Genomic DNA, 11,634 nt, shown 5'->3' with positions numbered 1-11,634 from the left:
AGGATAGGTGTACAATTCGTCTCCTTTGACATACTGTGTAAAGATAGGGTGGTGTGGTATGATTGCCAATTAGGTAACTTTCCCCTAGAGAACAAAGGACAGTGATGTTAGCATCTATACTGTGGATTTGATATTATTCATTGGATACCAATTTTCGTGGATTTCGTGGATTTCGTGGGTACAGGTGAACCAAGAAATCGAATGTTCAATGTTTAACAAATTTTCTGTACGCATGTATGCAGACTTCATCAAAACCAGGAATTCAAATATTCATCAACTTTTTTCTTTAATTTACAAAAATTGGTATCCATGAAAATAAATGAATCCACAGTAGTTCACCACTTTCAACAATGAGCAAAACTCATTATGTACTATAAGCAATGAAAGACACTGGCATATTGTCACAAAAATATTAGTGATATGTGCATTTTTATACGACCGCAAAATTTGAAAAAATTTTCGTCGTATATTGCTATCACGTTGGCGTCTGCGTCGTCGTCGTCGTCCGTCGTCCAAATACTTTTAGTTTTCGCACTCTAACTTTAGTAAAAGTGAATGGAAATCTATGAAATTTTAACACAAGGTTTATGACCACAAAAGGAAGGTTGGTATTGATTTTGGGAGTTTTGGTCCCAACATTTTAGGAATTAGGGGCCAAAAAGGGCCCAAATAAGCATTTTCTTGGTTTTCGCACTATAACTTTAGTTTAAGTGAATAGAAATCTATGAAATTTTGACACAAGGTTTATGACCACAAAAGGAAGGTTGGGATTGATTTTGGGGGTTTTGGTTCCAACAGTTTAGGAATTAAGGGCCAAAAAAGGGCCCAAATAAGCATTATTCTTGGTTTTCGCACAATAACTTTAGTATAAGTAAATAGAAATCAATGAAATTTTAGCACAAGGTTTATGACCACAAAAGGAAGGTTGGGATTGATTTTTGGAGTTGAGGTCACAACAGTTTATGAATTAGGGGCCAAAAAGGGGCCCTATTAAGCATTATTTTTTGTTTTTGCACCATAACTTTAGTACAAGTAAATAGAAATCTATGAAATTTAAACACAAGGTTTATGACCATAAAAGGAAGGTTGGGTTTGATTTTGGGAGTTTTGGTCCTAACAGTTTAGGAATAAGGGGCCCAAAGGGTCCAAAATTGAACTTTGTGTGATTTCATCAAAAATTGAATAATTGGGGTTCTTTGATATGCCGAATCTAACTATGTATGTAGATTCTTAATTTTTGGTCCCGTTTTCAAATTGGTCTACATTAAGGTCCAAAGGGTCCAAAATTAAACTTAGTTTGATTTTAACAAAAATTGAATCCTTGGGGTTCTTTGATATGCTGAATTTAAAAATGTACTTAGATTTTTAATTATTGGCCTAGTTTTCAAGTTGGTCCAAATGGGGGTCCAAAATTAAACTTTGTTTGATTTCTTCAAAAATTGAATAAATGGGTTCTTTGATATGCCAAATCTAACTGTGTATGTAGATTCTTAATTTTTGGTCCAGTTTTCAAATTGGTCTACATTAAGGTCCAAAGGGTCCAAATTAAACTAAGTTTGATTTTAACAAAAATTAAATTCTTGGGCTTATTTGATATGCTTTATCTAAATATGTACTTTGATTTTTGATTATGGGCCCAGTTTTCAAGTTGGTCCAAATCAGGATTCCATATCAAGTATTGTGTAATAGCAAGAAATTTTCAATTGCACAGTATTGCACAATAGCAAGAAATATCTAATTGCACAATATTGTGCAATAGCAACTAATTTTCAATTGGAGTTATCTTTCTTTGTATAGAATAGTAGTTGATAATATATGTTGGAAATTTGCCAGACATGACTATGATGTCATTTTCTATTTTTATTTGCCAATAACTTTATGTAAATAACTTCATTGGAAATTTGCCAATATAAAATGTTGCTGATGAAGCTTTTTTTCCTTATCTTATCTAAAATGTTTTAGATAATGTATGTTGGAAATTTGCCAGACATGACTATGATGTCATTTTCTATTTTTATTTGCCAATAACTTTATGTAAATAACTTCATTGGAAATTTGCCAATAAAAAATGTTGCTGATGAAGTTTTTTTTATTGTTTTATACAATAAACAATGTATATTCACTTTTACTACCAACCAATCTTTACCATTCAGTGATAACAAGCACTTTATTTTACATTTTAATATTTTATGATGTATTTAAAAGAGTAGTTATTGTTGCAAACTCCATTAGAAATTTGAATTGATATCAGTTTTGGAAAAAGGGAAACGGGGATGTGAAAAAAGGGGGGGGGGGGTTAAATTTTTCTCATTTCAGATTTCATAAATAAAAAGAAAATTTCTTCAAACATTTTTTTGAGAGGATTAATATTCAACAGCATAGTGAATTGCTCAAAGGCAAAAAAAAACTTTTAAGTTCATTAGACCACATTCATTCTGTGTCAGAAACCTATGCTGTGTCAACTATTTAATTTTAGATTTAAATAAGAAGAAATCTTTAATTGATTTGTAAAATCTTGACATTTGTTTTGTATAAAAAAACCCATGTAATGTCAAAAATTTGATCACAATCCAAATTCAGAGCTGTATCACGCTTGAATGTTTTGTCCATACTTGCCCCAACTGTTCAGGGTTCAACCTCTGCGGTCGTATAAAGCTGCGCCCTGCGGAGCACCTGGTTTAATCAACATTCAGATACTTTGCATATTAACATATTTAATATGGGGCTTTTATGTGGGTGGAAGTGAGTTTCCTTAAGTGACTTTTAGGAAATGTGTTGGAGTGAGAAAAAAGAAAATGATGAATAAATTAAAAAGGGGATATTGTGTGTAGATAATGACCAAATGACAAAAATACAAGGGAACAATGTATGATGATTTGGAATTACATCTGATGACCGTGAAACCATGGAAGTACAATATAATACTTCCATGGTGAAACTAAAACATCCTGTACTTAATCGTTTGATTATTATAAATCCAGCATAGGTCAAATGTCTTTACAAGGGCATTTTAATCTGCCCTTTTCCCCAATAAATGATGTATCCAAAGATACAACCCATTAGATTCTGTCCTTTTCCTTTATAACAGATTTACCCAAAAAATCTATAAATTGTTTTCAGTTCTTTTTCTGTCTAACTGGTTAACCAAGCGGAACAATAAATGAAATTGTGCCTGTTTTCTGTATAACCATGAAAGTATTATATTGATATTAATATAATACTTCCATGGTATAACTAATTTGCCAAATGAGACCAGAAGTCGTATGTATTCTGTCCTTTATCTGTATAACTGCAAAAAAAGACAAGCGATTGTATTTTGTCCTTTTTGTGTAAAACTGATTTAACCAGGGATACAAGACATTGTCCTAGTTTTCTGTTATTTTTTTCTGTCAAACTAATTTACCCAGGGATACAAGACATTGCCACCAGTTTTCTGTTCTTTTTTTGTATAACTGATTTATAAAGGGATGCAGGAATTCGTCCCAAGTTTTCTGTCTTTTTTTCTGAGAAAACTGATTTATCCAGGGTTACAAGACATAGCTCCTGTTTTCTGTCCCTTTTCTGTATAGCTGATTTAATTTTAAAAGGGATACAAGACATTGTTCAAGTTTTCTGTCCATTTTTCTGTAAAACTGATTTACCCAGGGATACCAAACATTCCCCCAGTTTTCTGTCATTTTTTCTGTTTAAACTATTTACCCAGAGATACAAAATATTGTCCCTTGTTTTTTTGTCCCTTTGGTATACCAGTGATTTACCCAGGGATACAAGACATTGTCCTGATTTTCTATCCTTTTTCTGTAAAACTGATTATCCCAGGGATAGAACAAATTGTCCTGTTTTTCTGTCCTTTTTCTGTAAAACTGATTATCCCAGTGATACTTCCTTTTTATACGACCGCAAAATTTTTGTGGCCGTATATTGGTATCACGTCTTTGTCGTCGTCATCAGCGTCTTCCGAAGACGGATGATTTCCGGATACTAACTTTAGTATTAGTAAATAGAAATCAATAAAATTTTAACACAATGTTTATAACCACAAAAGGACGCTTAGGATTGATATTGGGGGTAATGGTCCCTAAGGTTTAGGAATTAGGGGCCCAAATGGGCCCAAAACAAGCATTTATCTTGTGTCAGTACAAAAAGGTGTGTATAAGTATTTCAATTGTTCTGAAATTGTACAACAATGTTTAATGCCATAAGTAGAAGGTTGGGATATATTTTGTGGGTTATGGGGCAAACAGTCTAGGAATAAAGGGCCAAAAAGGGGCCAAAAACAAGCATTTTTGTAGTTTCAAGACAATAAATTGGACTTATCTTTCTTTGTCCAGAATGGTTGTTGAATTACCTAAAACCAATGCTTTATGAAATCTTTGAAAATTGGAGTTATCTTTCATTGTCCAGAATAGAAGTTTAATCAACTCAAATCAATGCTATATACAATATACAATGCAATATTCACTTTACTACTAACTGATAAATTAAAGCAGTCTTTACCATTCAGTGATTACAAGCACTTTGATTACCATTCTAGGGTTATGCCCCTTTATGAATGGAAAAATCAATTTTTCTCATTTCAGATTTCAGAAATTACATCTGAATTTCTTCAATTTTTTTTTTTTTGTTGAGAGGATTATTATTCATCGGCATAGTGAATTGCTGAAAAGCAAAAAAAAAAAAGTTCATTAGACCACATTCATTCTGTGTCAGAAACCTATGCTGTGTTAACTATTTAATCACAATCCACATTCAGAGCTGTATCAAGCTTCAATGTTGTGTCCATACTAGCCCCAACCGTTCAGGGTTCGTTCTCTGCGGTCGTATAAAGCTGCGCCCTGCGGAGCATCTGGTTCTGTTTAACCAACTTACCCAGAAATACAAAATATTGTCCCCAGTTTTTTGTCCCTTTGGTATACCAGTGATTTACCCAGGGATACAAATAATTGTCCCAATTTGTCTGTCCCTTTTTAGTTTTATCGATTCATCCAGAGAGACAGACAACACATTGCTTCCAGGACTCTGTACTTCTGTTGTATTACTGATTTATACAGGAATACAAGCAATTGGTCCAATTATTAGTTCTCTGTATAACCGATTTACCCATGTAGAAAGACAATTACTTGTGAACATTTTGTTATCTTTGTGTTAACCTGATTTACCCAGGAATACACAAGAAATTGCCCGCAGTTGTCTGTCCTTTGCTGAATAACAGATTTACCAAGAGAAAAAAGAAAATGACTAAAGTTGTATGTCCTTTTTGTATATAACTGATTTACCCAAAGATACAAAAAAAATGTCCCCATCTTTCTGACCCTTTTCTTTACCTGTGATTTACACAGGGATACTAACAATAATCGCTCGAAGTTTTTTTTTACCTTTTTCTGTATAACTGATTTACCAAAAGATCGTATATATTTTGGTCCTTTTCTGTATACATGATTTACCCAGGAACGAAGGAAATGACCCAAGTTTTCTGTCCTTTTTCTATATAACTGATTTACTCAGATAAAAAAAATGTCCCCATCTTTCTGTGACTTTTCTTAACCAGTGATTTACACAGGGATACAAAAAAGAATTGCTCTCAGTGTTTTTCCTGTATAACTGATTTGCCAAATTAAGAGATCGTATACATTTTGTTCCTTTTCTGTATACATAATTTTCCAGGATCGAAAGAAGTTGTCCAAAGTTTTTGTTCTTTTACTGAACAATTATTGATTTACCAATGGTTACAAGATGGGTATTGCTCCCAGTGTTCTGTTCTTTTTCTGTCTAATTGAATTACCCAGGGACTCAAGATATTGCTCCCAGTTTTCTGTTAATTTTCCTTAACTATAACTGATTTACCTAGTGCAACAAGAAATTGTCCCCAGTTTTAATTTTCTATTCTTTTTCTGTATAACTGATATTCCGAAGGGTACAAGACATTGTCCCCGGTTTTCTCTCCTTTTCTATATAACTTATCTTCCCAGGGATACAAGACATTGTATTCTGCGCTTTTCTGTATAATTGATTAACCCAACGAGACAAGACAATGTAATAGTATTCTTTCTTTTTTTTTCTTTGTCGTTGATTTTACCCAGCGAGATAAGACATGCCCCTTTTTCTGCATGTATAACTGATATACCTAGAGAGAGGAGAGACCGCATTCTGACTTTTTTTCTGGGTAACTGATTATTTTTAAAACTGACATTATCTATTCGTTTTTCATTTTTTTTTTTTTATTTTGAAGAATGTTTAAAATCTATTGAAGATCAATCATTAGTGTGTACAGATTAATTTTTTTCAACATTAATTATCATCAAGACGTAAAAGATATTTAGACGGATTAGTTTGTAATCTTTTATCTGTAACAAATTACTGTACTCTCCGAGACTGTACCAAATCAGATAACTTGGTTTGTTGAATTGACAAGAAAATGCCGCATGTTTTTGTCGCGACTGATAAGGCTTCTTATAATATCATTATTAGTTAACCTAAATCTTACATTGAGGTTCTGTGTTTCTATCGCAAATCAAATTACAATCACTCGAGAAGGCATCGAAATACCATGGATAATGGACTCATTTTTTAGATCCAGTCAAATTGTTTGCAATCCGATACCATTGTACAACTGTCTAACTGGTCAACATTTCACATGATAACTTTTGAGAATGTCTGATAAAATTTCATGAAACTAATTGTACCTGATATTTGTAGCTGTATTTTAATATTCTACTTTTTGATTTAAGGTTCCTGAGTTATGGGACTTTCACCGATGGCTCGACGACGTTTCACTTGACTTAACCTTGCTTAGCTGTCTTAGTTCAATTTATTTCAAGTTTTACAGTATTGAATGGACCCAGATTATATCTCGTTTTAATTCGTCGCAGACAGGCTTATTCTCCATTCCGCAACCAGATTGTTTGAGGCTGAATTAATGTGTAATTCACAGACCAGATAAAGATCATTATAGTTATTGTAAGAGGATCTTGACACATTTTGTAAACTGGTCCAGTCAACGGAATTAAACGTTTCAAAATGCGCAATAATGCAGGCCTCAAACAAAAGATAAAAGAAAAAATTCACTTATAAAATGAAACTTTACACGGAAACTCTTGAAAAAGTTAGCCATCAACTATATCCTGGAGTGAACTAAACAACAAACTGAAGTAAAGGACAAATTTGACTGCCTTCTTTTGAACCAATTACAATATATTGATATTGGTGTTTGTATGGAGATTCCAAATTGTTGAGCAGTTTATATATAAATATATAATATATATACACATTTTTGTCTCACTATAATTATTTATGTATGCGCTTTCCTCTACACTAGAAATACAGTGTTAGAGATTTCACTGAAGGGCATACGATACAGTTTGATCCCGTATTTAAATTTTGATGGGAATTTACATGTAGGCTTTGTTTTACCTGATTAAATCAAATATGAAATAAAAAATATACCTTCATGTGCTACTTTTTGGGTAAATTCAGGTTCAAATTTCAGATATTTCCGCAAAATACGGATTTGTGGAAGTATTTTTCCTTGCGATAGAAATACATAACTTTTTTTGTTTTAAAAGATAAACCGCGATCTGTTTTTTTGTTAAATTATTTGTAATTTATGTGTTATAAATATTGCATAAATTTGTACATTTTATTTTTACAACTTAATTTTGCAGGTTTGATTTTTGTGTTTATGTTCAAACTATCATTAAATAATGCACACGATTACCAACCAAAAAAAAAAAAAAAAAAAAGAAGACAGCACAACAGAAATGGTAAAAAATCTAAATTGGGAAACATTATAGGAATAACACATAGCTGAGAGTGCGAAAGAGCAGATTGTTGCCCCGAGAAAATGTTTTCAACTGAGTGTTCGATCTCCGGTGGTATCAATCCGAAAAAATAAAATGTTATTTGTTGCCCCCTTTCATATTCATAGTAATGACATGGTTATGGTTCTTAATCAATTTGACCCTTGACGTTTAAAGTAAAATCACAAAAATACTGAACTCAGAGGAAAATCAATTCGGAAAGTCCAGAGGCGGATTTAGGGGGGGGGGGCAGGGGGCCCGGGCCCCCCTTTTTGGGAAAAAATTTGGTTGCTTATATAGGGAATCACTGAAGCGTGACTGGAGCGGGCCCCCTCTTAGGTCAGTCAGTGGGCCCCCTCTTAGGTCAGTCAGTGGGCCCCCACTTATGAAAATTTCTGGATCCGCCACTGAAGTCCATAATCACATGGCAAAATCAAATAACAAAACGCATCAAAAACGAATGGACAAGAACTGTCATATTCCTGACTTGGTACAGGCATTTTCAAATGTAGAAAATGGTGGATTGAACCTGGTTTTATAGCTAGCTAAACCTCTCACTTGTATGACAGTCGTATCACATTCCATTATATTGTCACCGATGCTTGAACAGAACAAACAGACACAATAGTTAAAAATGTCAAAAATAGGGGTACAGCAGTCAACATTGTGTTATCATATTAATCACTATAAAAACAACAAATGTAACGAAGAAGCACACATCAAATTAACATCCTCATTTTGATTATATTGTACGATTTTATTTGTGTATGTAAAATGCACCCACCAAGGAAGGAGGATTTTCAGTACTAGTGTAAAATTGCGCGTTTGAAATTCGCACAGGTAGACACGAAATGATTTTGTCGTTCAAAGTATGACGGGATGCATAAATACAGTCACGCAAAATAGATATAACAAAAACTGACTAAACAGTATAAAGTAATCATAAATAAAATAATAGTGTGGTTCAAAGTATGACGGGATACATAAGTACAGAGTCACGTCAAATGTATATCACAAAAATGTGGATTAACAGTAAAAGTACTATTAATAAATAAAATAATTTTGTCATTCAAAGTATGACAAGATACATAGGTACAGAGTCACATCATAAAATAATTTTGTCGTTCAAAGTATGATGGGATACATAAGCACAGAGTTAAGTCAAAAAGGATATCAACAAGTTCTGGGTACCTTCCGATGAACTTTTTTAGAAAAAGGACGAGACGTTCTTTGACATACCCCTGGTTCATCAACTTTCTGCTCAGACATTGGTGACGTTTTACAAAGTCTGAGTAGGAGCTGCAAGCTCTTGAATACCGAATAAGTTGGGAAATGTATATTCCATATGCAGGTGAAGTTGGTATATTGCTACTAAGGTGGGGGAAATTGATAATTTCAAAATCAAAATCGTCTCATTTGTCATAGATTCTGGTACTAAGATGACTGTGTATGTCAAATTCGAGGTATAAGTCTAAAAATAAGGCGGAGGAAGCCGTGTCTGTTGTCTCTTTAATTTCTAGTTCTGGTGGATATATTAATGGAACCCAATCAGAAAAGTTCGGATTGTTAATGGAAAGAACATCATCAATATATCTGAAAGTGAAATTAAATAACCTGGCTTCTTTGATCTTCTTGTTTTTGACAAGTGTCTGAAGGAACTCCGATTCATATGAAAATAAGAAGAGGTCAGCAAGGAGAGGCGCACAGTTCGTTCCCATAGGAATGCCGACAATTTGTTGAAAAAGTCTACCTCCAAACTGAACAAATATGTTGTTGATAAGAAACTCCAGCATACTGACTACTTGTTCTTTTGTGTAGCATGCTTTACCTTTTTGTTTGTCACTATTAACGAAATATGCCATATGAAATCCCAAAGTAATAAATTTATAGCGTATGCTACCATTTTTATGTTGAAAGGCATTGTGGATTATTTCTTTTAGGCGATTTTTCAATTTCACATGGGGAATGGTGGTATACAAGGTTGAAAAATCAAAAGTTTTGATAGAACTAACTTCAGAAAAAGACAGAGATTTAAAATTGCCTAGAAGTTCTTTAGAATTTTTAAGAATCCACATATGGTTAATACCACTACGCGAGTAAACAGTTTCACAGTATTTCTGAAGACCCTCTTTCACTGTGGATAGAATTTTAGTCAATCTAATGGACAATTCTTTAGTGGAACATGAAGATGATCCAGCAATGTACCGTTGTTTGTACGGAATTTTATGAAGTTTTGGTATCCAATACAAACAAGGTAAGTCCTCCGATTTTGTGTTCAATGTAATGTTTATTGAAGCCACGAAGGACTTATGATTTGTTAAAATTTCATCCTTGTCAAATGATATGTCTTTGTATGTGGGATTACCTGAGTGCTCCTTTATACCCAATTCTTTTACAAGACATTCGTAGTAATACGATTTACATACAAAGACAATATTATTTGAAGCTTTGTCCGCAGGAACAACAACATATTTATCATGAAGAGATGATAGACATTTCATGGCCTCTTTGTCTCTGAAAACGGACTTTAGTCGATCGTTCACACAGTTTTTCAACTTGTGAATGCGACGTTTTATCAGAGACCTGATAAAAAGGCGTTGTCAGTTTATTTTCATGATGATCTATGGGTTTGACTGTCCCTCTGGTATATCTTTCGTCCCTCTTTTAACACCAATTCATCATCATATCGTATCAGGCGCGATTCTAATATTCGAGGCAAGTGGTGGTTTAATCCTGGATTAATATGCTCTTTGTTATTTTATTAAAAACAAAATAGTCAAATTTAGTCCTGCATGTTAAAAATCTTACTGTTTCATCACATATAGCCAATGCTTAAACACCTACATATCGTCTTTTTAAATGTGCCCTTAAACATGACACGCCTGGTGACCACGAATTAAGTTGTTATACATTGTATTATACATGTTTTTGAAAATAATATCAGTAAAATAACACTCTGTTTTGTTATTTCCGTTTTTGTACACATTGCCCTCCTGCATTTTGTGTTTTTTTTTTTATGTGTGTGTGTGTGTCTTTTTTTGTCGTCACAAAATTGACTTTTGTCGTCACAAAATTGACTTTTGTGAGACAAAATTGACTTTTGTGAGACAAAACTCAATTTTATGAGACAAAATTCAATTTTGTGAGACAAAATTCAATTTTGTTAATTTTGTCTCACAAAAGTCAATTTTGTCTCACAAAAGTCGATTTTGTATGCAAATTAGTTCACAGAATCCAAACTAAACAAATTTGCATACAAAATTGACTTTTGTGAGACAAAATTGAATTTTGTCTCACACAATTGACTTTTGTGTTTTAATTTCCATATTAGATAACAAAAGTCAATTTTGTATGATACCTTTTTGACAAAATTGACTTTTGTCATGACAAAAATTAATTTTGTCTACAAAAATGAATTTTGTCATGACAAAACTGAATTTTGTCATCACAAAATTGAAGTTCTCATAAAACAAGTCTGTATCACATAGTTTTGTAAGACAAAAATGATTTTGTCATGACAGAATTGAATTTTGTACAAAACCACAAGAGTCCCATTCGGCGCCCCGTAAATAATGCCTCCATTTATAAGGGCCCTTTGATTAGGAAATAAACATATTTGATTTGATTTGATTTGATTATTAAAAGTATTTCATAATAAAGAAATGGTAGAAAATAAAATTTATATGACCAATGATTTCATTAGCACTAAATAAAGATCTATAAATTCTTGTTTTATTTTACAATCAAGTTCAACGGCTACTTTTCTCATTTTTTTTTCTTAAAGTTGAGAGTGCGGATATACCTGGCATTTCCGTTTCATTCCGGGTACTACAAATTA

Source organism: Mytilus galloprovincialis, chromosome 13 (assembly GCF_965363235.1).
Source record: "Mytilus galloprovincialis chromosome 13, xbMytGall1.hap1.1, whole genome shotgun sequence".
NCBI classification, from domain to species: Eukaryota; Metazoa; Mollusca; class Bivalvia; order Mytilida; family Mytilidae; genus Mytilus; species Mytilus galloprovincialis.
This window is presented reverse-complemented; position numbering follows the sequence as displayed.